A 26,060-nucleotide genomic window follows, 5' to 3' on the forward strand; every position below is an offset into this window, starting at 1 on the left:
AGTTAGTCTTTCACTACATGAGTATTGTGGAAGGGTTATACACATGTGGCCTATGTTGAATTGCTTGACTTCTTAGGGAGGGTGGGAGGGAAGGGAAGAGGGGAGAGAATTTGGAACTCAAAATTTTAAAAACAGATGTTCAAAAACAAAAAAAAAAAGTTTTTGCATGCAACTAGAAAATAAGATACACAGGCAATGGGGCATAGAAATTTATCTTGCCCTACAAGAAAGGAAGGGAAAAGGGGATGGGAGGGGAGTGGGGTGACAGAAGGGAGGGCTGACTGGGGAACAGGGCAACCAGAATATACGCCATCTTGGAGCGGGGGCGGAGGGTAGAAATGGGGAGAAAATTTGTAATTCAAACTCTTGTGAAAATCAATGCTGAAAACTAAATATGTTAAATAAATAAATTTAAAAAAAATTCTTTTAAATTTAAAAAAAAAAGAAAACAGGAGACCTGAATCTTCCTGGGAAGCCTGAGGCAATGGGTTAAATGATGCAGAGGAAGGAAGAAGAGAACAAAGAAGAGAGGAAGGCATGTGGAAGGCCAAACAGACAGGCTGCCAAATAGAATTATAGCCATTTGACTGTATTATTGCATGAACACAGGCCCTGCTGATACCTTGGCCCATTATTGTGACAACGCACGGCCCAATCACATTAGGCTTATGGTATAATACATGTGAACACTTCACACAGGCTGGCAGGACTTCAGTCACTGCCTGCTTTCTTTCTTGAAATCCATTTATCAAACCTCTCTTCGCACAAAGTGTTTCCCTAATTACATACAAGGAGCAGACAAATGCTGAGGGCAACAAGTCCTTTAACCTTTCTGGTTTCCATGGAAATGGGGGTGGGGAAAGCCTATCCTAGGAAGAAATGGGCTGCCTTTCCAGACATCTGCAGGCCAGGCTAGAGGCAGGGGCCCTAGTCCTGAACTTCACGTTAGGGGCGCTTAATTAGTGTTTGTTTCCCTGAATGATGACAGACTCTTGGATTTAAGCTCTTGGGCTGTATTTGACTACCTGGAAGGTAGGGCCTGAAAGAGGTAAATTCCAGCTCCTGGAAGGAAAATGGAAAATAGAAATGATAAAATAAGATTCCTTGCATACACAAACATACAGAGCTCTAGTGCTACCCTAGGAATATAGGGGAGGAGGCATCATCAGAGAATTGGTCAAACATGCCTGTTGTTGTTTGTGCTTCAAGTGAGTCAGTGGCTCCCTTGTTCTCCCATCCATCCTCCATTTCTCCAGCAAAAAGCATTCTCTCCCACTTCATATTTTCCTAGGGCACTTTGTTTGGATCTCTCCTTTGCTCTGATCATATTCTACCTTATCTAATATGCATTTACAGACATGCTGCATTCCTTGATTAGACTGGAAGCTCCTTAAGAACAGGGGCTGTGTGGTTTTTCATCTTTGTATCCCCCAGTGCCCTAGCTCAGTGTTTAACAAATGTCTGCTGAATTGAAGCAGATGGCAGAGCACTCAGATCTAGACCCTAGTGTTTTCTCTAACAGCTGCATGTGATAAGGTTATCTAAGGCCCAGAAAGAGCACTGGACAGGGAGCTGGGAGATGTCTGTTCCAGTCTTGGCTTTTCTACTAACTTTTGTGGTCATGAGCAAGACATTCCCTCCTCCCACCTCACTGTCTTGTCTGAGAAGTGATGGGGCTCACATGATCTCTAAGGTCCTAAAAAAGCTCTAAGAGCTTATGAGTCCCTGGTAGGATCTAGGAAGGGGCCTTCAGCAAATTAGTGGTTTATAAAACATTATTGCTTAAGAGATCACACTATACTGTGCATTGTGCTCTACAGGTCACAGAGGGAGACAGTTCATGCTTTATGTTCTTACAAACTGGAAAGGCACCGGACAGAACTATTCAGATATGCTCAAGTCATTAGAGAAGATATTTCTGATAAATCTCCAAGTGAGATGGTCATGGCTTTCTCTCCATATACCAGTGCCTTTTACTTCTATAAAGTAAATTACTTGGCTGGAGATAGCTTCTCCATCTTTTCTAAACATTATGAATGAAGCAAGAGAGCTGAGGATGACAGAGGAAAGGACACTGAACAGAAAAGGAAGCAAACAAACTTGGGTTGCAGCCCTGGCTCTGTTGTTTGTTAGCAATGTAACCACAGATGAAGCTTCCTTTTCCAGATGCTGGTTTTCTTATCCATACAATGAAGGACTGGACTCAATCTCCAAGGACCTTTCAACTCTGTAACATCCTATATGATTCTAGAATCTCAAAACCTCAGTTCTGGACCCCTTACTCCCCCTAGGTAAAGCGGGGGTGGTTATGGTTATGTAAATATGGCTTGAACCCACATCCAGTTCATTCTTGAAAAACAGACCCAGAAAGTACTATACATCAAATAGCAAAGCATTTAATTAGGACAGAATAGCAGAATAAATAACAAGGAAAAATCAAGTGACAAAATCCATCTTCAGGTTCCATATACATGAAGGAGTATAATATCCCACAGAATCCCGTGTCAGTGGAGAAGGTAGCATTCCTTAGAAAAGTCATACTATTAGGTATGGAAAAGATAGATCATGCTTGGAACACCTTTTATGGCTCCCTCTCCAGGAAACAGGCTCAACACCACATTCTTAGTTCTGACTCTCAGCTCCATTGGCAGAGTGGTTTCACTGACACTGCTATCACTTTCTGCCTCTGAAGCTGAAATTTGCTGCTTCTCTGTTAAGCTTCAGCTACACTCCAAAGGAGCTATCATTGCTTAACCATGGGGTCTTCTTCCTGGGGGAGAGGGGGCAGCTAGGAAGAAGGAGGAGTATGTGTTGTCATTCTTTTTAAAGACAGAGTAGAATAGAGAGGCAATGGAATAATGGATTGAACAACACATTTAGACAGTAGACCTGGTTTCAAAGCCCATCTCTGATACCTACTAGCAATGAGATCATGGGTAAGGCACCTATTAAGAGTCTCTGAGCCTCAGTTTCTTCATTTATATAATAGTTAGAATTATATTTCCTATCTCACTGAGATGTGAGGAGGAAAGTGCTTTCTCAATCTTAAAGCATCATACTATATCTCTCATTCTCCAAGCTCATCATTATCTCTCACTACCTCCTCACTCCACTTTAGAGATCCCTCTGCCATTGGTGAGTTCTTCCCAGAACCCCCATTTTGGGGAAGGACCTGGACCAACCATCCTTTATTCTTCTGATGCCACAGTGGCCCTATATTGTTACCTCTCCCTCTCCTTTTTTTGTTCCCCTTTTACGTATTTTCTCTCATTAGAATTTAACTTCCTTGAAATCAGGGACTATCTTTTTGCATGGATTTGTAATCTCAAACTCAAGAAAGGGCCTGGCATATGTTAAGACCTTAATAAATGTGTGTTAAAAGAAAATGATAAATGTTGGAGAAGATGTGGGAAAATTGGAACACTTATACATTGTTAGTGGAGTTGTGAACTGATCCAACCACTCTGGAGAGCAATTTGGAACTATGCCCAAAGGGCTATAAAAAGTGCATATTCTTTGATGCAGCAATACCACTTCTAGGTCTGTACCCTAAAGAAATCATAAAAATGGGAAAAGGACCCACATGTACAACAATATTTATAGCAGCTCTTTTTGTGGTAGCCAAGAATTGGAAATTGAGGGGATGTTCATCAATTGGGGAATGGCTAAACAAGTTGTGGTATATGAATGTAATGGAACACTATTGTTCCATAAGAAATGATGAGCAGGCAGACTTCAGAAAAACCTGGAAAGACTTACATGAACTGATGCTGAGTAAAGTGAGCAGAACCAGGAGAACATTACACAATAACAACCACATTGTGCGATGACTAACTTTGATAAACTTAGCTCTTCTCAGCAATGCAAGGATCTAAGACAACTCCAAAAGACTCATGATGGAAATTGCTATCTACATCCAGAAAAAGAACTATGGAGTGTGAACACAGATCGAAGCAGACTATTTGCTCTCTTTTTTTATATTTTGGTTTGTTTCTTCTTTCTCATGGTTCCTCTCATTGGTTCTAATTTGTCTTTACAACATGACTAATGTGAAAATATGTTTAATATGAATGTATATGTAGAGTTTATATCAGATTGCCTGCTATCTTGGGGTGGTGGGAGGGTTGGAAGGGAAAGAAAACTTGGAACTCAAAATCTTATGGAAGTGAACATTGAAAATTAAAAATAAATAAATAAATAAATCTGTATTTGTTGAGTATACAAATGTGGATTGTTATTGTTTTGTGAAATTGCCTAGGCAAGCATACGTTGAAAGCTAATCAACAAAAATGTGCGACAAATTTTGTTAAAAACAACAACAAGAACAAAATAAAATCTATACCATATCTAACTGACACAAAACAGTGACCATCTAGAACGTTCCTTACCCTCTTAGAAGAAAATTTTTCCCACCCTCACTTTTCTTTTTTTTTTTCCTGGAGGGGGGAAGGTAGGCAATTGCGGTTAAGTGACTTGCCCAAGGTCATACAGCTAGTAAGTGTGTCAAGTGTCTGAGGACACAATTGAACTCAGATCCTCCTGACTCCAGGGCTGGTGCTCCACTCTCTTTGCCACCTAGCTGTCCCCTCCCTCACTTTTATCTGGACAAGTTAATTCCTAGAGCAACTAGTACCAGGGTCATACAAATTGACGTTAAGCTTTGATACATCTCAAAGGAGGTACTTGGTGACACTGCAGCCAAGCTGTGAAACTTTTATGTGGCTGTAATCCTACCATCGTAACAAGAAATCATTATTCCCCTTATTCACGTTTAATGACTACATGGCCTGTTAGGTCACTTTCTAAATAATGGGAATTAACAGGTCTTATGTATTGGTAAGATGGGCTTTTAACACTTATTCAATCAAGTGCCCTTGAAGAGTTTGGCCTTTGTTTCCTTGATTCAATTAGGTGTCCTTGATGACCTCCTTGCCTCAAGGGAAAGCCTAGTTTACATGGGTTTGAGTGACATGTTTGTGACATCAGAGGCTTTTAGACCACGTAGGTTTAAGTCGAATTTTTGTGACTCTTTTAGGTCACATGGGGTGAGTCATATGTGTGACTCACCTTTGACCCTGAACAAGATATATAAACCCAGAGGTTGGCATTCTCCCTTGGGGCTCTGAGCCACAGGAGAAGTGGCATCTGACTCTAGGCCAGCTGTTATTATGAGCTCCCTGGCTCCTGAACTCAATGTTGATGGTTTCTTGGTAACTATGAATTGTATTTGGTCTGTTTATAATGTAATGTCTGTAATTTGTATCTGCTCTGAAGTTCAGGGTGCTGGCTTTTTCCCCTGAACTAAGTGAGTTTATATGTATATGTTGGATTAAAGCAAGATTGTTAACCCTCTAACGTTACTTTCCTTAGTAAAGCAGATCAAAAGAACCTGTGCTGGCAGCATTCTTGTTGTTGGGCTTATGTTGGTCTTTCACTCCCACAGCAGCTGCTAGCCAAATTGTTGCAACATCTTCTCACCTCTACTTTCTCCTCCCTCTAATCCACAGGTTCTTAATTTTTTTTTCTATCATGAACCCCTTTGACTGTCTTCTGGTAATGTCTATCAACCACTTTTCAGAATAATGTTTTAAAATGCAAAAAACAGAATATGTAGGATTGTAAAGGGAATCAATTATATTGAAATAATTTACCTATATATGTTTTCTTTAAAAAAACAAGTTCATGGACCCCAAAGTGAAAGATGTATCTAGTTAGATATAGACATATTTATATGTATCTATCTATCTACCTGCCTACCTACCTATGTGTAAAATACAAGTTCAAGAACCCCCGTTCAAAATCTTTTTTCCATTCTGTGGTTAGCAATGAAGCATTCCAACTGTTTATATGTTATTGTTCCCTTTCCCATGCAATCAGCCCACTTGCTTTTCTGATCATACATTTCCTCAGTGAGATCCCTTTTGAAACTTCTTGCACATAGGTCATCACTGAAAATATGCAGCAGCCCACTTGTGGTCACTGCGCATCTTTCCATTGACCTTTGTGTCTTTTACAACCTTGATTCCTCAGTTTGTGGTATTCAAAGATTCTCAACCACTCGGCATTGCTGGGAAAACATTTATGTTTTTAAAAAATGAGTCTTTGTGCTGAGGGTAGATTGGGATCATTAAAAGCAATATGCAATTTACCAACTCACTGGGCATCTGCAGTGCCTGCCCCAGATACATGTACTGACAGACTGATTCGATGAACTGACCATGTACTCCATATCATAGTCCAGAGAACAGGTATATCATACATTTTTATTAATATCAAGCAAGGAATGAACCAGGGAAATGGCATATTTGCTAAAGGTATATGCCACTGTCACAAAGGACTGTCTTGCGAAGGTCCGAATAAAAGTGGGATTCCCTACAGATGGCGAAAATGTCCAGATGCTTCATTCATGGATGATATTATGCTGACTGCATTAAGCCCAAGAACATGATAGGTCCTCCTCAACAAAAATCATGAATACTCAAAAAGAGATTGGTTTAACAATCCATAGAGGTTAAGAGAAATATTTCGTGAATTGTTGTTATGTTGTTGTTCAGTAATTTCAGTCATGACCCCATTTGGGGTTTTCTAGGCAAAGATACTGAGGTAGTTTGCCATTTCCTTCTCCAGCTCATTTTGCAGATGAGAAAACCAAGGCAAACAGGGTTAAGTGACTTGTCTAGGGTCACACAGCTAGTAAGTGTCTGAGGCCAGACTTGACCCCAGGAAGGTCTGAGTTCAAATGCAGCCTCTAAAACACTTAGGCCTTTTTAGCATCCCTGAGCTTCTCTGAGAAGTAGTGATGATGGACGGAGTGGAGAGATATTGGAGTAATGGCCTACTGAGTTGTGCAGGCAGCCTTTAGCAGGACCGTTATGGCTCCTCTCCTCCTACCCTGCTACCAAAGGCCTTCCCTGGGTTTTGGCTATAACTTCATCGTACAGGTGACCAGCGCTGGTCCTTGTGCACTCTGACCTTATAGATTTCGTGTGCATCCTTTTCTCCCCTTCCTTAGGCCTCTGAGCATTCCTAGTAAAGGCACAAAGGTCTTTCCATGAGAATTAAATTTCCTAAAGGCTGCCCAAACAACTGGGTAGGCCATTATTCCAAAGTCTCCCACTCTTTCCATCAGAGAAGTTCAGGGATGCTGAAGAAGCCTAAGTATTTTAGAGAGAGGGACAGGTTCTTCCTCAGGGATGATTAATTTACTACCTCTGATGTCACAGATATAGGAAATATTAAAGAAAGAGGTTTCATAGGAACAAGACCAGGCCTGCAAGACTTCTGGTTACCAGAAGTTGGTAACCTCTGGTTATTATCCCAAATACTCAGTAAGATGAGTGTAACTAGCTTTGCAAACCTTAAAACATTATGTACATTCTACAGTAGAAAAAATACTGGTTGTGGAGTCAGATGAGCTGGGTTTAAATCCCATTTCTACAATTTACTGTCTTATGCAAAACAATTAGCTTCTTTAGTTTCCTCATCTATAAAATGAAACAGTTTGACTAAACAGCCTTTGAGGTCCTTTACAGCTTTAAATCTATGACTGATGTTAGTTATGATGACAATTAATACTAAAATCTTATCTTCCTTCTGTTTTCTCTTCTGAGAATAATTTTGGACTGGAAAGGTCAGAACAAAAATGGCTAATTCAGAGTTAAAAATCAATATAATGAGGTAGCTAGTAAGAGAGCACCTAAGTACCTCTGATGAGTCCAAGTCACCAGTCCCTGATGAACTACATACCTTGGTACTGAAAGAACTGGTTGGACCACTCCCAGAAACCTTTGAGAACATGAGGAGAATAGGAGAGGGGCTAAAGGACTAGATAAGGGCAAATGTCCCAAATTTTACAAAAGAGATGAATAAAATCAGTCAATTATAGGTCACTGAGTTTGACATTCATTCCTGGCAAAATTCTAAAACACATTGGTAAAAGGTTGATTAGTGAACATCTGGAAGAAGAAATAAGGATCACAAGGAACCAGAATGACTGCATCAAAAATAGCTCCTACCAAATTAATCTCACTTTCTTTTCTTTCTTACTTTCTTTTTTAGATCACAGGAAAAGATATAGTTTACCTAGATTTCAGGAAAGCATTTGAAAAAATTTCTCATGCACACATTGTAGAACATAGAAAGGAAATCTCAACGACAGCCAAGTTAAGTGGATTAGGACTGGTAGGATGCCAGATTAGAAGATCTCTGGTGGAGTGTCCCAAGAATCTTTGCTTGGCTTTGTGTTTTTAAGTAACATAACTTTGAAAACTGTATAGATGGCAAAGTTATCAAATTTGCTGATGAGGCAAAGCTAGGGGGGATAGCTAACTATATCAGATGATATATCTAAGAAGATCTCAACATGGTAGCACAGTGGCCCAAATCTAATAAGAAGAAATTTAATAAGGATAAATGTAAAATCTTACACTTGGATTTAGAAAATCAGCTTCCTAAGTACAAGGCATTTTTCATACTTCCATGGAGAAGGAGTAGCATGATAACAATTAGGCTGAGGTGATGGGTCGACACAGATACTATTTCAGGGTATTTTTGATTCATTCATGGAGGAAAGGGTGGCATGAGAGAAGCTAGGTTGAGAAGAGCTGTCAACACAGATACTATATTAAAGTTTTCTTATTGGTGAGATTAGCTATTTATATGACATATAGGATCAAGGATTTAGTCAATTGGATTACGTTGGACAGCTAACTGCTGAGCAATAATCTAGAGACTGTGGGAGATAAATAAAATGGTATCCTTGCCCTCTGGAAGCTGCTCTCTTGGGGTACCAGATCTGTGAAACAGAGGATAGTTTAAAACCCTCATATCATCTACAGTATGGCAAGTGAATCCAAGAGGAACACATAAATACTGATGAAGCAGTAAGAGAAAGGGACAGTTGGGGAATAAATGAATCAGAGATTTAGAAGGGACCTCAAAGACCATCTAGTTCAACCTGTGCCTGACAAAGACTGGCCTCCATAACATCTCTGCCAAGAGGTCATCTAAACTTAATTTGATCTGTCTACATTAAAGTGGGTCTGAAGGAAACTATCCTAGACATGAGAATCTTTTTGCTCTGTATAGACAGCAAGAAAACAATGCCTGTAGGATAAAGAATGAATGTTGTCTGCATCTCTGTATAAATAAAAAGATTGCCTCCTTTGTTCATTATTTCAGCAAGCATTTAACTACTAAGGGAGATACTGTGGTCTTTGCCAGATAAATGGTGCTTGCCAGATAAATGGTCCTTGCCAGAGGCACAGTGTAATGGAAATGTGTACTGGGCAGTCAGAAGCACAGCCAGAGTGGGTGTGAAACATTGCACATGTCCAGTTTTAAAATATTTATTGATTCATTCTGCTAAATTATTCTGTTCTCTCATTTAAAAAAATTCTTTGCTACAAGGGATGACTCTGGGAGGGTGTACTAGGTGATGTAAAAAGGGATGACTCTGTGATGGGGAACTGAAGGAGATGTAAAAACAGAAGATATCAGGTCTTTAAAAAGCATGGTGAAGAGATATATATTTAAGTATCAGCTCTTCCATTTACTATGGGACATGGAGCAAATCACTTCATTCCTCTTTCTTCACCTGAAAAATGATGGAGCTGGATTAGATGATTGTCAAGGTCTCTTTCAGCTCTAACATTCTGGAATTCTGTGATCTGCAAGTGTACAACTAATTAGTAGACAAACAAAATAGAACATACTTGTTTAATTGTTCATTCATTCATAGTTTTGATGGGGAAAGTAGGAGAAATGTCTGCCCCTTAAGAATCTGTCACAAGAAGTGACAGAAGAAAAAGATAGCTTAAATTACTTAGGGTCTTCATAGCACACAGTAAATGAGCTGACATGTTTCATAAAAAATAATCGTGTCTTAGTTATATAGTTATCTTCAGTCAACTTCTCCAGAGAAGACTGGCTTGGTTTATGTATGAAGGACAGAGCTATTAGATTAGCAAAGTGAGCGTTAGTATAAACTCCTTCAGCGCAGGAACTATCTCACATTTGTCTTTGTATTCCCTGGGCTTACTTAGCACTGTGCCTGTTACTAGTCAATCAATCAATAAACATTTACTAAGCACTTACTAGAGAGGCAAAAGATAGTCCCTGCCTTCGGGGAGTTTATAATCTAATGAGAGCGACAATATACAAACAAATATATGCAAAGCAAGCTATATACAGCATAAATAGGAAGTAATTAACGGAAGGAAGATCCTAGAATTAAGAGGAGTTTGGGGACGGCTTGTGGTAAAGAAGGGATTTTAGTTTGGACTTAAAGGAAGCCAATAGGTGGAAAAGGGAGAGCTTTCCAATCATGGGGGACAGACAAAGAGCAGAGAGATGGACTGTCTTGCTCTTAGAATGTCTAGGAAGCTGGTATCACTGGATTGAAGAGTATATGTCAGGAGTAAGCCTTAATAAGTGCTTTTTGACCAACTGACTAACCTACCAGGAAGAGTTAAAAATCACAGAAAGTATGGCAGGTCGTCAAAGCATCTTTTCCCCTAATAAATTCCTAAGGTGGAGAGGAGTGGTACGCGGGGATATATGCAAGTGAATATAAAAGCAAAGAAGTGACACCTCCCAAATGTGACCTACACAGTAACAGGAGGTTGCCATGGTAAATGTGAAAAGTTACTGAATATAAATGTGAGGGAGGATGGAATAATATGTTAACTCTAAGGTCTGACTGACCTTGAAGCATATTCAACAGTAATAAGAACCACAGGTGGAAAAGAGTCTCTTTAATTAAGTGATATTCAGAACAATCCCAAAGGACCAATATAGAATAAGCCAGTCCAAAAATAATATAGTGTATCCACAGAACACACTTTGGAATTGCTTTCATTTAGAAGAGAGGTTCTTAACCTGAGGTCTGAGAACTTATTTTTTAAAATATTCTGATAACTGTATTTCAATATAATTGGTTTCCTTTGTAATCCTATGTATTTTATTTTATAAATTTAAAAACATTATTCTGAGAAGGGGCCCATACATTCCACCAGATAACCAAAGGACACAAAAAAAAGGTTAAGAACCCCTGACTTAGAAACAACATATGTCACATTTTGTTTACTCCTGTAAAACAAGGGAAGCGATGTGGGCACCACTTTTGTTTTTGTTTATTTCAACTCTGTTATTAATGGGGTAAATTATCCAGGACTTTTGCTTCCTCTCCTTTTCCTTTCTATTCCTTACCTTTTAGCCATTTACAGACTCATTTTCCATTTCCACAGAAGGTAGGAAGGGTAAGGAAAAGGAACTTAAATTATAATGAGCTGGCAGTTCTAATAAGAAATTTGACAGAAAAGCAAATTAATGGTGAAAATGGATTTTATCTATCACTGGCATTATCCAGTAATAGATTCCCTAGCCATAATGAACAAAAAAAATACCACATGATATTGGGGGGGGGGGAGGACATGTTTTCTTTAAATATTCTAAGACTATTTTTTACAAAGAACTGTCTCCAGTCATTAGAAGAAATCCTTAAGACTAGAAGTTGACCACTTAAAACTTCTCAATAAACAAAAAATATATATGTTACTTACTTGACCTTTAATGACTCAAGGGCATCCCTGATCTCATACATACGGGCATTCCCCCCACAGGTACAAAGTACCTGTCCCCTCATCTCATCCAATTATTCTCCACATTTTTCCATAAATCTTCTAGAAAAGACAAATTCCATATACTAAAGACTTCTCTCTGGTTCTTTTAATTTCATGAATACCAATGCAATACTTGTGTTGTTCATCTGTTAACCTTCATTCTTTATACATGACTGGTCAACCTGCTTTTCCAGTCATAAATATCCTTGATGCTTTTAAGCTACTTGTCATGTACAAGGTGGAAACATGCTACAGCTCCTTTATGCACCATCAAGCAAGCAAGCACTTATTAGGTGCTGGTAATTCAAAGACAAATGAAATAGTTCTTGCCCTCAAGGGTCTTACATTCTATTGGAGGAAAGAAACAATATGTATATTTATAAATATATACAAAATGTCATATACATATACGTGCACATATATATATATATACATATATATGGAAAGAGGGGGAAGAGAGAGACTAATTCACACATCCAACTATCTATCATTATCTATGCAATATTCTTCCATTTTGGTTTTCTGTGTGTGGACAGCTAAGTTGACTTCTTTGGTATAGCCCTACAGTGGTTCCTGAGCTTGATGGAGTCTACACACTGTCCTCTACAAAAAGAAACATCTAAAACACTTGTCAACAGAAAATCCTTCTATCTGGACTTTGCACAGAACATCCTCTGTGACAGTGGCCAGCATAACCTTTCTGCTTTGTGCTTTGCTTGAGGCCGATACTCAGCAGATTTGATTAAACAAAGTTATCTCCTTTGGTAACAAATGTGAAAAACACTTTGTTTGAGAAGAGTCTTCCAGGCTGAATTTTGATCTGCTGAGTCAAATGTCTTTTTTTTTTCCTTCTGGTAATTAACAAACAGCAGATTCAGTGGGATCTCATATTCTCTACACTGTTCCGTCAACTGTGTGACTGGGACTATGTGGTTTTCTGTAGAAAACTGTCCACAAAGGGGCATTGAGGTAGTCCAGTGGATGGAGCACTGGCCCTGGAGTCAGGTGGATCTGATTTCAAATCTGGCTTCAGATATTTGACACTTACTAGTTGTGTGACCCTGGGCGAGTCATTTAACCCCAACTGCCTTGAAAAAAAAAAGAAAGTTGTCCACGAAAGCTTGCCTGTTCCCTTCTTGTATTTTCATTATGCTTAACCTTATATGTGTATAGAACACATTCTCATACATTTCTCATAAATTCTTACAATTCTCATAAAAATTTTGCAGAGCTGAGAAAGCTAGCATTGGTAGTTGTCAGTGTCTTCAACTTATGATCTGGGAGTTTGAGGTTGTTATGATTTCCCCACTGGGTTGTGATAAGTTCATAATTTCCTCACATGTAAAACTGGGACAATACTCATGCTATCTGCTTCATACAGTTATCGTAAGCATTAAATGAGAAAACATATAAAGCAATTCATAAGTGAGCCATTTACATTTTACTTATTGTATGTTACTATTTTTCTGATTTCTATGAGCTCTGGCTATAAGCAAATGTATTTTACTAACACACACACACATCACAATTATATTTTAAATAATGCTGGGCCCATTAAAAATGGCCCAAGCACCTTCATGGCTTAGGATCCCAGTATCCCTTCATAAACAGGCAGTGGTTACTTCTGTCCCAAAGGAACTCAGAAATGTAGTAAAGAGGCTAAACTCCTCTCCAGGAAGGTGTCTGAGGGGTCAGTGACCTATATTCTATCCACAAGAATTTAGGCAGCCAGAGACTGTGAATAAGGTCACTAGCCTCCCACCCTGAGATCATCTCCCTTTGGCTTTCTTTCAGAGAAAAAAACTCAATCTTTTATTTGTCTGATTAGCAACTCCAAACCTTCTCTCACATTTATACCTGGGATATATATTTAAATTCTATGTCTCCAAGCAAAATTTTGGAAAAGCACCACTTTTGGACTTACCTCCTGGAAAGGCCTTTTCTTTTTCACGTAGACCCCATGAAGGAATTACTCAAGTAGCCACTGGAGCCAAGGGCTATCCCTAGGGTATGGAAAATCTAGTGAATACTTCTGTCCTCAACTCTTTCAAGGATATCCCTACATCCCCATTCTCCGTCTCTCCCTTGCTGATAATAAATAATAATAAACATAAATACAAATAACAATATAAATGTATAATGTAATTTAAACCGTATATAATATAAATAAAAATAATAAACAGCTAATAAAGCTGTTACTAATTTCTTAAATTAAATCATCTCCCCCCCCCATCTCCATTGAGAAAGCAAGAAAAACAAAACCCCTATTACAAACATGTAAAGCTAAGCAAAACGAATTCCTTATTAGCTGCATCTAAAAAAGAAAAAAGAGTTGGTAGCATGTTTACTTCCATGAGTCTTCTGGAATCATGGATGGTCATTGTTTTGATAAGAGTTGTCTTTTAAAGTTGTTTGGCTTTACAATATTGTTGTTATTGTGTCAATTATTCTCCTGGTTCTGAATAGCTATCATTCAAAAGTCATAATGATTGTAAAGCTCAATTTACTTATTTATTTACTCTTTGAATTCTCACTACAATCAAGTAAGATGAGAACTATTATTATCCCCATTTTACAGAGGGAGAGACTGAGGTTCAAAAAGCATAAGTGATTTGCCTAGGACCACACTGTTATTAAGTGTCTGAGTTATGATTCAAACCCAGGTCTTGCTGACTTCCAGTCCAGTACTTAATCCACTGCCCCAGATAGCTTAACTGGCTGTGCTAAAAAGATATGATGCTCATTTACATCCCTCCACCCTTCCCCCCCCCCATTAAGGCAAAAGATGAGGCTCCTCCCCCCAAGAAAAAAAAGTGCTGGATATTTTAAAATAATTTCTAATATGGTCTTTTCACCTAGATAAAAATGTTGGGCTTGTATGCATACAGGGAGAAGTGAAACCCAGGTGATCTTTCCCCATCCTCCCCCATCAAGCCCTAAATGCCTGCCACAGTCTCTTGAAAACCCAGGTCCTTTCACCGGCCAACTGGGGTCAATTGGTGGTTTCCCCCTGAATTTCCCACCTGTCTTCTGAAAAATAACTCTCAAGTCTTACCTCTGCCACAAAAAGCCCTTAAACAAATGCCTGTTCAGAATGTAAATAATTCACCCTGAAAACCTATGTCCTTTAAAGTCACTTTCTACCATCAAAGGAAAATGGATGGCTAGTAATGAATAATGAGAAATAGTTTAATTTCCTTCACCTCCACCCATCCTTTCAAGGTTTATTATCTTATACAGCTCAATTTGGATTCATCCAGAAGAGTTTGAAAGATACTCATAAATCTTATTTAGAATAATTCATTATAGCTTACTTTTTAAAAACTATAGACAACCCTAGTTTCAAAAAAAAAAGAACTGCTGCAATTTTTAAGTTTAGAAAACATGGAGACTTTGAAAAGAAACAAAAAGATCATTGCCTCTTTCCCATCTGGATTGAAATATACTTTCCTCTCCCCTCCTCCCTTTCTCTCTGCCCTTGTCCTTTAAAGGCTTCAGTTACATTTTGAAATAAATTCTATATCCTGAAGGCTGACACATGCTAAGCTTTAGAAACTAGCCTCAGATTGGGAAAACATTTAAGTTCTCATAAACAATGCAATCACTAGTTACTTTTAGGATGATGAATTCTATTGATTGGTTCCAATCAAACTTGTGACCTGGTAGTGGTATTAGATATTGGCTGTAAAACATCATCTCATTAAATTTTCATTGGAGAGAGTGATGGAAGAATAGAGCCCCAGTCAGCCCATGCACTAGCTGGCTGGCTCACTCACTCATACCCTGATGATGCCATTCTGCTCAGGGCCCCTTTATTGGATCAGGGTGATTAGTTTTCCAGCACTGACTGTGATAGTCGAATCAAATTTCTTTCTCAAGCACACTGAGCTTACAAATAGTCATGTGCTTTTGGTTTGATGATAGCATCATGGAATTACTAGAAGATGCAGTGTAGTGAAGTCATTTCCCATTATCCACATACCTTGTAATTCTGAGGCAATGTGCTATAGCTATGATTACAGCCTCTAGGGCATTTCTCAGGAGAGTCAAACTCATATAAATCAATAGGGTCTCATGTGTTTCTATCTAACAAACTGGCAACAAACATGGGTAGAGTGGTAAATCAAGCCCAAACTCTCAAAGAGACATTCATTTTTTAATCTTGTCATCATATCCATCCATTTGCCAGTATATATTATGTGCCCAGCATTGTGCTAGGAATTGTAAGGGATAAATAAGAAGTATAAAACTCTTGATTCTTGTTTATGAATATTTCAAAAATCTAACTGGGGAGACAAGACCACCATATCTGAAATGATTAGAGAACAAGGTAAGGCAATATAGAACACCATAAGACAATTTAGAACCAATGTAAGGTAAAGTACAGGCACTCAATGCAGCTGGCATTCACAGAAAGGAGAGCTTGTGGGGGTTACCATACAGTGTCAGATAATGATTGGAAGATATACAAGGGCTTAGTTGAAAGACCTCATGGTCTGGATTATATGAAAAGTTCAACAGCAGAGTAGTGAGAAGCAACATTGTGGTGAGCACTGTGGAATGACCTTCATGAAAGGGCTCATGAGAGATGTTGGATATTGATTGAGCAACCAAAGAAAGGATCTGAGTGGAGAATGAGGGAGACAGAGTTAAAAGGCTGGCTCTTTCCTAAGGCTTGACTCAGTATTTCTAAACCCTTGGTTTGGTCTAGATGAGCCAGGCTATCCCTTATAGTATCTTCCATTAGAGAGGTTGGGTAAAAGCTTCACTCAGGATAAATCTATTGATTTTCACATCTCTGTTGACTTCTAGGTGTAATAATCTCACACAGACCAGCTTCTGGGCCCAGCAGGGACTTTGGTGCTGGCTTTCTCTTTACACTGTAAATCATATATAGAACAGCTGATTATTTCCTCCACACAAAAGACAAGTGAGCAATTCATAAGACTTAGCAATAACTGAATAAATGAATGAAAAAGCATTTATTAAATGCTTATATGTGAAAAACACCATACTAAGTCCCGAGGATACAGAACAAAAATGTCAGGTGGTTTCTGTTCTCAAGGGGCTCACATCCTAATGGGGGAGACAATACATGGAAGGCTTCAGTTGTAAGCCAGATGGAAAGGTCCAATGGTCCTGAAGGCAAAGCAGCAAAGCGGATGGTAAGGCCTCTTCTTTAATGTTGTTTCCACTGATAAAATCATGTCAGTTTCTGATGTGAAGCTATTTGATGGCAACTACTTCTTTTTCTGGGTCTTCAGGACCTGTGGCTGGAGCACCTGAAGGATCAGGTACTGCATCTCCACTGGTCTTGCTTCCCAGGAAGACCTCTACAGGCAGCAGGCTAAAAGTTTTGCTATTCCCAAGGCTCTTGGTCCTGGGGTCAGCGCCCTGGGCTGTCTCCACCAGGGTGGGAGGGATCTGATAGTCAAAGACAGCAGCACTGGTTTAACTTACCTGATACATACTACCCTTTCTCTCTCCCTCAAGTGGTCTTGTTGCTTCAGCTAGACTGCCGATTGTCCTGTGTCTGGTAGTTGATTAGCAGGTGGTAAGGATGGCTGGACCCTCCTCCACAGAAGTCACCTCCCAGTCTGAAGGTTATGATTGGCAGCTAGGTGATACCATAGATAGAGCACTCAGTCTGGGGTCAGGAAGGCCTAAGTTCAAATCTAGTTCATATTTATTAGCTGTGTGACCCTGGGCAAGTCACAAGCGAGTAAATGGGTTACTCTTTGGGTATAGATGGCAAAGCAAAAGTAAACATTTTTTTTCCTAATTCTCCTAACACACCTCCACAAGAACCTAGAAAACTCACTAGACTAAATTCTCATCGAGAAAGCCAAGAAAAAAGTCACAGTGAGTCATTTTTCCAGCCTAGGGCAACATAGGCAGAGAGGTCTATGGATGCTGAGGTGGGAGCTGGCCAAGAGCACAGCACAGTAGGGTGGCAGGAGCAGAAGAGGGACCGACCAGAAGCATTCTAGAACACAGGGACAGAAAGGAGACCAAGATAAAGTACCGGGGTAGAAAGGGATCCCTGAACTAGTTCTGGGAGCAGGAACATTTGCCATCTGACAGCTGTGTCCTCCATTACCCAGTTCTAGGTCACAGCAGCTTAAAATGAGTATGAGGGCCCTAGCTGAGAACTGAGGACAAAACAAATTCCAGAAACTTAGCTGTGAGGCTCTGAGCACAGGAGCAGAGAGGAGATTTAGTTCTAGCCCCTTAGGAAGCACATGAACCTGAAATAGAAAAACTGAGGCAAGGGACCAAGACCAAAGGGAAGCCAGTAGTTTGGTGGCTCTGAACCTGCAGAACCCTATAGCAGGCAAACACTGACTGAATCCAGCAACAGTCTACTGAAACAAACCACTCACAAACCAACAGACCCAAACCTGGGTCAAGAATTTTCAGAACTCAAACCAAGAGGGCAGTGAACAGATGTTTCCCTAGATCACACTACTTTGAAAGCACTGAAAATTTTCAGGCTCTTAGATTGAGCTGTGAAAGCAGCAAAAGCCCAGGTCAAATATCCCCCATCCCAGAAGTGAGCAAAACTCAACACTAAGATAAAGTTTAAAATCGAGAAGCAGGCTAGAATAATGAGGGAAAAAAACAAAACAAAACCTGTTTGCCTCTGTTTTCTTAACTGTAAAATGGGGATAATAACAGCACCTACCTCACAGGGTTGTAAATCTCTAAATAATTTGAAAGGATTCATCACAGCGACTGGCACGTGGAAAGCATTGTATAAATGAGCACCCTCTTTCCCATGAGGATTCGACTAAGCTAAAAGCAGGACCAGCAGTCTGGTGGTTGGGGGTGGGGTGGGTGCTGTTTGCCATTCCCAAGGCTCTTTGCCCATCTGTCTGTTGACTGCAATTGGTTAGCAGTTGTTGTTTGTAGTAATGAGAAAGGTGGGTCCCTTCCCCACCATTTCTCCTTCAGTGGTGTCAGTAGGAGCTGGGCTGGAAGTAGGTCTAGTAGTTTGGAGGAACTGCCATTTCCAGGCCTCTCTCTGAGGGCTGGAGTCTGAGGGGATGTGGTCGTTAAGATGATAGGACTTACCTGGCACATTCCTACCATACTCTTCTAAAAGACAGGCTTAAAACATCAAAACGTGAGACATTTTGTGGAACTGCTGAATCAGCATTTCACCTTTGACTCAGCTCTGCATTATACAAACAAATCTCTCTGGGTCCATGTTTTCTGTCAAATCAGGCCAAGAGTCAAGCTAGTGGTCCCCTCCTGCTAGTGGTCATCTTTGCCAATCACTGTAGTGATTGCTTAGGGCTACTCTCAAAGTGTATTGGCACTAACAGGGGACCCAGGAGCTCCTAGGCTCTTACACTCATATAAAGTTGCCTCCCAGGCTAGAAACATCTATTTATAGATTCCTGTTCAGTTGTGTATGCTCAGGAAAGAAACATAAAGCAAAAGAGACTGCTAGGGCTTTGTAATACAGTCTCCAGCCCACCTAGGGGAGCATGTGCTACTGGCTGCCATGTGTGAACAGCTTTGCATTGTCAGGATGGGGAAAAGAATGCCTGAGCTTTACCTTATTGGAAGGTTCCACCTTATATTTATATATTATATATATTTATATTTTATATGTTTATAATTATATAAACATATAATTTATAATTATAAAGTCTATTGGGTAGCTCGTCTTAGCTCAGTAATCAATCTACTCTGGCTGCAGACATTCATTAAATACAGTCACTGGACTAAGAACTGCTTCCTTCTCCCCAAACTTCAATACATTTAGCACTGAACCACACACGTGCCCAGAGAGCACAGTTCAGTTTGGTTGTTTTTCCGTCTTGTCCGACTCTTCATGATGCCATGTTGGGGTTTTCTTAGCAGAGATATGGTTTTACCATTTCCTCCTCCAGATAATTTTACAGGTGAGGAAACTGAGGCAAACAGGGGCAAATGACTTGCCCAAAGTCACACAGCTAGTAAATGTCTGAGGCCAAATTTGAATTCAGGAAGATGAGTCTTCCTGACTCCAGGCCTGATGCTCTATTCACTGTGCCACCTAGCTGCTCAGTTGAAGTTAGAATACAGTCGAAGTTCCCTAAAGGTCCATCTCCACACCTTCTCCATAGTGGGAACTTAATACAACTTTCACCAGTTGGTATGCAAAGTCCATCCAACTTTTTTGGGTTAAGATGACTGGTCTTCAAATTTTTGCATCTCCAACTCCTGGCTTCTCAGCTAAAACCCCATCTCCTACAGGAAGCCTTTTCCAACTCCTTAATTCTAATGCCTTCCTTCTGTTAAGTACTTCCTATTTAGCATATATATTACATAACTTGTATTTTATTATATATATGCATATATACACAGTTAGCATTTGTTTACATGCTGTCTCCCCTACTAGATTATGAGCTTTTTGAGTGCAAAAATTATCTTTTGACTCTTTTCGTATCCTTGGTGCTTAGCACAGTGCCTGGCACTTAGTAGGTGCCTAATAAATGCTTATAATTGAATGACTAGAAAGTGGACAATATCATTTGATTCTCATGACTAGAAGCAGGGAGGTTTGGGCCTGGGCAAATTACATCGTGTGGACCTCAAGTTTCCCCAACACCTTTAAGGAAGCTTAGGGCAGATATGTAGTGTGATGAGAAGGCAGTGTATAGCAGAATGTCAGAGGAGCTAGATTCAGGTCAAAGCTGTCTGACCTTGGCCAAGCTCTGTCACTTGCTGGCTCTAAGTTATTTAGAATCATAGGATGCTGGCACTGAAAAAGACCATAGAGATCCTTTCATCTTGGCCCAGGAGCACCCAAGGAGTCAAGCTTTCATCTTTAACTTCCTTTGGCTTCTTGCCTTCATCTAGTTTAAATCAAGATAAAACTTTAGGTACAGTTATTTCTTGGGTGTCCCCGAATCTTGCAAAGCAGTCAACATGACATATAATTATTGGTTATGGGATAGTTCTTATGTCACCTCATCAAAAATACATAAGATGCTGAGGACTCACGGGATTAAATAGACAAAATCTTCCCCAGAAGGGAATTGAACTTGGGCATTTCATCAAAGCAACCCTCTGTCATTTTGGCAGGTCCCTCTTTGCCACAGATTCCTACATTTTCTCTCAAGGCTGGTAGTAGCACCTTGTGACTTTGATCACCTGTCCTTTTCCCCCAATGAAGATGGCTTTGGAGCTTAATGAAAAAGTAACCTCCTTCTCATTGGACCTGTGCTGTTGATTTTGATTTCCAAATAGAATACCATGGAGGAACCACTACTTTTTTCTCCAAGAAGTGGGATGCATCAAGAAAAATCTCTGTAGAAGGTCAAGGACCTGAACTTTCAAACTCAGGAACTTTACAACTTGGGTTACCCATAAATCGACCCTCAAAGCTGTTACTACCTAGAAAACTGCCTTGTAGGCTAGAAGGCAAGATTCCAGGGTTCATACTACATATGGGATTCAAAATCCCTTCTTCTCTAACATAGGAAGTTAGGGTCTAGGAATAGCATGCCTGACCTCCTTTATTAGACTGAGAATAAGCATGTCTCTCATTTCCATGTGATTCTGTTCTAAGCCAACATTGCAACTTGGTATTGGGGGGTGGGGGGGGAGGGGTGAGAAAGAGAGAGAATCCCTTCCCATCCCTTGCTGTACCTCGGATGAAACACAAAGGAAAGGGTGAATAGTACTCAAGAACTGAGAACCAAAGAGTAGACAGACTCCATGAGGGGAACAATTGATTTTTCAGTTAGTCAATCCCATCCCTTTAGTTTTAATGGGGGATTCATCAATTTGATAAGATTCTTAAAATGACAAATAACCTGTAATCTCATCAGGTTGACTGGGCGGGGGGGGGGGGGGGTGGGGGGGATACTTCATTTTGAAGAGAGACTCACCTGAACCACTCCCTCCTACTACAAATGACTAAACTGGTATTCAGAGAATGACTTGCTCAAGAACTCTTAATCCCTAAATGATTAAACTCATGTCTCCAAACTCCTGGTATAGGCTCTTTCCAACATACCAAACTTCAGTTTTACTTATGGTTGTAAAATCCATGAAATTGTTGCCAGCTTAACCTCCCAAATTGGTCATTATGGTTCTTTGGAGCCCTAATTTTGGAAAAACAGAAACAAAACTGGGTTCAAATCCTGGCTCTACCTGTGCTAGCTCCTACCTAGAATAGGTCACTTAATAGACTTAGTTATACACCAGTAATCTCTGCTATTAGAAAGCTAAGGCTGGTGGCATATTTGAATTTGAGAATTCTGAGCTGCAGTAGGCTAAGCCAATTGAGCATCAAGCACTAATATGATGAGCCCTCAAGGCAGGAGAGAACAAAGATGGGTACCACGCTGCCTAAGGAAGGACAAAGTGGCTCGGGTAGCAGCTGCCATGAGCCTCAAGAGTGGGACTGCCCCATGAGTGGCTGGTGCACTTCTAGCCTGGACAAAATAGGGAAATGAGAAAGGAAGAAAGGAAAGAAGGAAGAAATGAAGGGAGGGAGGGAGGAAGGAAGGAAGGAATCTGAAGGAAGTTAGGAAGGAAGGAACGAAGGGAAGGAGGGAGAGAGGAAGGAAGGAAAAAGGGAGGGAAGGAGACTGAGAAAAAAAAGGATTGTTAGGATTAAATATGCAAAGTATTATATAAATGCAAGGCATTGTTAATAAAATTATTATCAAGGATAAGCACTTGAAAGGAAAAAGATCTCACCAGGAATTGTCTGAGAGGCAAAGTACTAAAGGTGAACAGGCAGTCCTACTACTTTGTCTTGGTGGATGACAGAGACGGTGTTGGTGTTAAAGAGCAAAGACTGTATATGGAAAGAACTCAGTCATCTCCTCCCCCCACACACACTTTTTTCTTTTAGCAACAACTAGCAAAACCTCTTCTCCATGCCCTTTCCCTTACCCCAGCAGGCTGAATCCTTGCGACTCTGAAAATGCACAAGTATTCTAAGAACTCCTCAAAGTAGAAAGCAGGGGAGAGGGGTGAGTAGTATATCCCTAAATTCTGGCATCCTATGGATGGCTCTGTCTAAGCAGCCCTCAAATATCATATTGTTGACATGCCCAAAAGGTATAGAGTCAAAGGAAGCATTAAAATTCCACATTATCATGGCTTTCAGGTAGTCCAATAATTTTTAAATTATCTCTCCTGGATCTATTTTCCAGGTCAGTGGTTTTTCCAATGAGATATTTCACATCACCTTTCAAGAAATTATCAAGGAGAACTGCCCTGATATTCTAGAGCCACAGGGCAACATAGAAATTGAAAGAATCCATCGATCGCCTCCTCAAATAGATCCCAAAAAGAAATCTCCTAGGAATATTGTTGCCAAATTCCAGAGCTCCCAGATCAAGGAGAAAATACTGCAAGCAGCCAGAAAGAAACAATTTGAGTATTGTGGAAACATAATAAGAATAATCCAAGATCTGGCCGCTTCTACATTGAGAGATCGAAGGGCTTGGAATACGATATTCCAGAGGTCAATGGAGCTAGGATTAAAACCAAGAATCACCTGCCCAGCAAAACTGAGTATCATGCTCCAAGGTAAAATATGGATTTTTAATAAAATAGAGGACCTTCAAGCTTTCTCAGTGAAAAGACCAGAACTGAATAGAAAATTTGACTTTCAAACACAAGAATCAAGAGAAGCATGAAAAGGTAATCAAGAAAAAGAACAAGAAAAAGAAATTGCAAAGGACTTACTAAAGTTGAACTGTTTTGTTTACACTCCTACATGGAAAGATAACATGTATGATTCATGAGACCTCAGTATTAGGGTAGCTGAAGGGAATACGCATATATATATATATACATATATATATGTTTATATGTGTATATATATAAGTGAATGTGTATGTATGTATATATCTATGTGTACATATATATATATATATATATATATAGAGAGAGAGAGAGAGAGAGAGGGCACAGGGTGAGTTGAAGATGAAGGGAAGATATCTAAAAGAAATAAAATCAGATTAAGGGATAAGAGAGGAACATATTGAGAGAGGGAGATAGGGAGAGATAGAATGGAGTGGATTATCTCGCATAAAGGTGGCAAGAGGAAGCAGTTCTGGGGGAGGAGGGGAGAGGGCAGGTAAGGGGGGAATGAGTGAATCTTGCTCTCATCAGATTTGGCCTGAGGAGGGAATACCATACATACCCAATTGGGTATCTTACCCCACAGGAAAGAAGAGGGAAGAAGATAAAAAAAGGGGGGGAATGATGGAGGGGAGGGCAGATGGGGGTGGAGGTAATCAAAAACAAACACTTTCAAAAGGGGACAGGGTGAAGGGAGAAAATTCAATAAAGGGGGATGGGTTGGGAAGGAGCAAAATATAGCTAGTCTTTCACAACATGAGTATTGTGGAAGGGTTATACATAATGATACACATATGGCCTATGTTGAATTGCTTGACTTCTTGGGGAGGGTGGGTGGGAAGGGAGGGGGGGTAGAATTTGGAACTCAAAGTTTTTAAAAATGGACGTTCAAAAACAAAAAAAAAAGTTTTTTGCATGCAACTAGAAAATAAGATACACAGGCAATGGGGAGTAGAAATTTAGCTTGCCCTACAAAAAAGGAAGGGAAAAGGGAATGGGAGGGGAGTGGGGTGACAGAAGGGAGGGCTGACTGGGGAACAGGGCAACCAGAATATATGCCATCTTGGAGTGGGGGGGAGGGTAGAAATGGGGAGAAAATTTGTAATTCAAACTCTTGTGAAAACCAATGCTGAAAACTAAATATGTTAAATAAATAAATTAAATTTAAAAAAAATTCCACTTTATGGTCTTTGCTATTAGAGTATCTAGGCCCCACCTAAGAGCAGTCCCAAGAAGACATATCTATATCTAGGTTTCTTCTTTAATCAAGGAAAGTACTACTCCATTCATTCTCAGTGACCTGCATACCAGAGTGATGAGCTTATGACTGACAAAAGCACCTGATGCCAAGAAAGGGAAATCTTTCTATCTATGTATCCATCTCCATGGCGCTTATTACCATAGTGCCCTATTGTATATTCTTGATTCCATGACACAATTTGTTAGATTATAAACAAGAGGGAGGGACTCTTCACTCTCCCACATCTTCTCTGTTATAACAGGCTATGTGGAGTAAAGGAAAGAACATTGGATTTGAATCCTCATCTCGACATTTGAACCTGTATTAAAAGTCATTCTGCTTCCTTTCTGCTTGTTTTTGCTTCCTCATCTTTATAGCTATGAGACTTTATGTAAGTCATTTAACCTTACCCCCTTAAGCCCCAATTTCCTCATATATAAAATGGGGATAATACAATCATACTACCCTCCTCACAGTATATATATGCGTGTATCTATCTATCTATCTATAGATACACACACACATATGCATGCTTATGTCTTATATGAGAAGGGAAGGGAAAAAGCATTTATTAAGTGCCTACCATGTGCCAGGCACTGTTAAGCTCTTTATAAATATTATCTCATTTGATCATATACATATATGTGTGTATACACACATATATATGTGGGGTGGGGTACCATCTGTATAGATGATTGCTGTTCTTTGCAATTCAAGGGCCTTAAAGAAGATTTTTGGTCATTGAATATTTATATTTATGTTCATCTCTGGTTTTGTAATTGTAGAGTTTATCACGAAGACAGCTTTAAGAAATATTAGAATGGAAACCTAAGAAATTTTACTGGTTCTTATAACTTAGTTGTAGCTATCATACTTATTGGTCATAAATGAATAAGGTTACAGTCACTGATGGAAATAATTTTCACATTTATAGCCATTAATTCCCACCAGTGATGCCTTCCATTTTGTAGATGATAAAGTGGAAAACTTGTAAGTTAAAACTCTCTGATTTAGGACCATTTCTGCTATGCTTAGGCAAAGAATGATTAATTCCCTAGTTTCCCAAGACCTCAGTTATTGATTGGAAATGTCTGTTAGTGTCTGTGAACATTCTATCAGATTCTCTAAGTGACAGTCACCATAGAATCATATGGATAAAGGGGCTTTTGACAGGAACAGTGCTGGGCTTTAAAAAGAACATTGAATATTTATTTCTTCAAAGCACAGCTTAAGTAATCACCTTCCACATGAAGCCTTTCCTGATTTCTCCCGTCTCCAACAGTTGCTAGTGCCCTCCCTCCTAAGCTAACTACCTTGTAATTTACTTGTATTTATTGTCTCTATGTTTATTCTGTATATATCTACAAATTTATTCTCTTCCCCATTAGTAAGCTCCTTGCTAGTAGGGTTTGTTTCTGTACTTGTATTTCCAGTGCCTAGCACACTACCTGGTACATACCACCTAAGTCTTATGATAATAATGACAGCACATCTGGGAAGTAGTTTTGCATCTCTCTTGTAGAGTACATCAATCTCTTAGGAAGTGTTATTCCAGTGATGTAACTTCAGGCAAGTAATTTGCCTCACTGGGTCAGTTT

At 39.7% G+C, this 26,060-nt stretch overlaps 1 long non-coding RNA gene across 1 annotated transcript in view; it reads right to left on the reverse strand.

Annotated features, from left to right (window-relative positions):
* Positions 1-9,358: 9,358 nt before the first annotated feature.
* Positions 9,359-26,060, reverse strand: part of LOC118848560 — a 52,177-nt gene continuing 35,475 nt past the window's right edge. The window contains exons 2-3 of the long non-coding RNA XR_005010260.1: positions 13,546-13,624; positions 9,359-9,595 (exon numbers count right to left, since the gene is read on the reverse strand). This is a non-coding gene — a long non-coding RNA (uncharacterized LOC118848560). The remainder of the gene's footprint in view (positions 9,596-13,545; positions 13,625-26,060) is intronic.

Source organism: Trichosurus vulpecula, chromosome 4, assembly GCF_011100635.1.
Source record: "Trichosurus vulpecula isolate mTriVul1 chromosome 4, mTriVul1.pri, whole genome shotgun sequence".
In the NCBI taxonomy this organism is placed as follows: Eukaryota; Metazoa; Chordata; class Mammalia; order Diprotodontia; family Phalangeridae; genus Trichosurus; species Trichosurus vulpecula.